Here is a 2,500-nt window from a genome sequence, read left to right as displayed (position 1 = left end):
AAAATGTCGACCATGGCATGTCCATGGCATGCCAATGACATGTCAAGACTCGCAAAATGTCGACCGTGGCATGCCAATGACATGTCAAGCCTCGCAAAATGTCGACATTGGCATGTCAAATGTCGACCATGGCATGCCAATGACATGCCAAGCCTCGCAAAATGTCGACCATGGCATGTCCATGACATGCCAAGCCTCGCAAAATGTCGACCATGGCATGTCCATGGCATGCCAATGACATGTCAAGACTCGCAAAATGTCGACCGTGGCATGCCAATGACATGTCAAGACTCGCAAAATGTCGACCATGGCATGTCCATGGCATGCCAATGACATGTCAAGACTCGCAAAATGTCGACCGTGGCATGCCAATGACATGTCAAGACTCGCAAAATGTCGACCGTGGCATGCCAATGACATGCCAAGCCTCGCAAAATGTCGACCATGGCATGTCCATGGCATGCCAATGACATGCCAATGACATGTCAAGACTCGCAAAATGTCGACCATGGCATGTCCATGGCATGCCAATGACATGTCAAGACTCGCAAAATGTCGACCGTGGCATGCCAATGACATGCCAAGACTCGCAAAATGTCGACCGTGGCATGCCAATGACATGTCAAGCCTCGCAAAATGTCGACATTGGCATGTCAAATGTCGACCATGGCATGCCAATGACATGCCAAGCCTCGCAAAATGTCGACCATGGCATGCCAATGACATGTCAAGACTCGCAAAATGTCGACCATGGCATGCCAATGACATGCCAAGCCTCGCAAAATGTCGACCATGGCATGTCCATGGCATGCCAATGACATGTCAAGACTCGCAAAATGTCGACCGTGGCATGCCAATGACATGTCAAGCCTCGCAAAATGTCGACATTGGCATGTCAAATGTCGACCATGGCATGCCAATGACATGCCAAGCCTCGCAAAATGTCGACCATGGCATGTCCATGACATGCCAAGCCTCGCAAAATGTCGACCATGGCATGTCCATGGCATGCCAATGACATGTCAAGACTCGCAAAATGTCGACCGTGGCATGCCAATGACATGTCAAGACTCGCAAAATGTCGACCATGGCATGTCCATGGCATGCCAATGACATGTCAAGACTCGCAAAATGTCGACCGTGGCATGCCAATGACATGTCAAGACTCGCAAAATGTCGACCGTGGCATGCCAATGACATGCCAAGCCTCGCAAAATGTCGACCATGACATGTCCATGGCACGCCAATGACATGTCAAGACTCGGAAAATGTCGAGCATGGCATGCCAATGACATGCCAAGCCTCGCAAAATGTCGACATTGGCATGTCAAATGCCGACCATGGCATGCCAATGACATGCCAAGCCTCGCATCTTGGCACTAAAAAAACTCGCTGCTAGCCTCGCCACTAGCCTCGCTTCCTGTCGACAGCAAGCGAGGCTAGCGCCCACTCTGACATGTCAAATTGCACAGCAGGCATGTCGAAACGCGTCGAAAATCTACAAACAATGTCAAGTCCCATTTTTATTGATAATTTCCCCGCACAACCCGCACCATATAGTTAGTATATGATTTTTAGAAGGTCCTTGAACTTACGGATTTGAAAAATCTCGCACCGATTTTTTTTTACGATTTTCCCAATTTCCCGACTTCAAAAAATAAAATAAAATACTTGCCATGCTCAACAAAGTCTGAATTTTTTTCTGAAAATCCCTTGCATCTATATGTACATCCCTGCAAAAAATCTCGTTCAAATTCCAAGCCATGATTAAATCATGGCCCAATATGACTCCTCGCGAAAACTGATGTCTCCTCCTGGCAGTGCCATAACAGCATAATATGCTATATAGGGGGGTGGTGCTCCCTGCATGTCAAAAATCCCAAGCATGGCATGCAGGCTGCACCATCGGTCTAGGGATGACATTCCCACACATCATCACGTGTTGCCTCGGTATATATGATGTGTCGGGTTTGGGACATTCCCGCCCATGGTGGCGGCGACGGTGGCGGTCCCCCTCCGCCGCCGCCGCCACCATGGGTGCGTTTTCAAAATTTTTTTTTTTTTTTTTAAAATTTTTTCAAATGTTTTGAAATGTTTTGAAATGTTTTCAAACAAAACAAAAATGTTTTCGTTTTCAAAATTAAAAGGGGGACAAAATGGTTTTAAGCGGGGTGGAAAAAACGTTTTGAAAAATAGCGGGTTGGGAAAAATGTTTTCTCTTTAAACTTTTGGGTTGGGTTTGTTTTCTTTTTGCTTGGGAGCGGGTGGGTGTTTTTCTCGACATGCATGTTTTCAACCCTCGGTTGCCCTCGGATTGTTGGATATTAGGGAGGGTTCGGCTTTGGATGAACCAATGCGCAGGCTTCTCCTAGGCGTGTTAGTGGGCGCACGGCAATGCAGTCCATGGACGTTTGTTTTCCGACGGGCTCGCCCAGTTCACTAGCATGTCGAAGATTTGTCTTCGCGGCGGCGATGAAGAAGTTTGTCCCTCTCTTTCGGT

Source organism: Malus sylvestris, chromosome 13 (assembly GCF_916048215.2).
Source record: "Malus sylvestris chromosome 13, drMalSylv7.2, whole genome shotgun sequence".
Lineage (NCBI taxonomy): Eukaryota > Viridiplantae > Streptophyta > Magnoliopsida > Rosales > Rosaceae > Malus > Malus sylvestris.
This window is presented reverse-complemented; position numbering follows the sequence as displayed.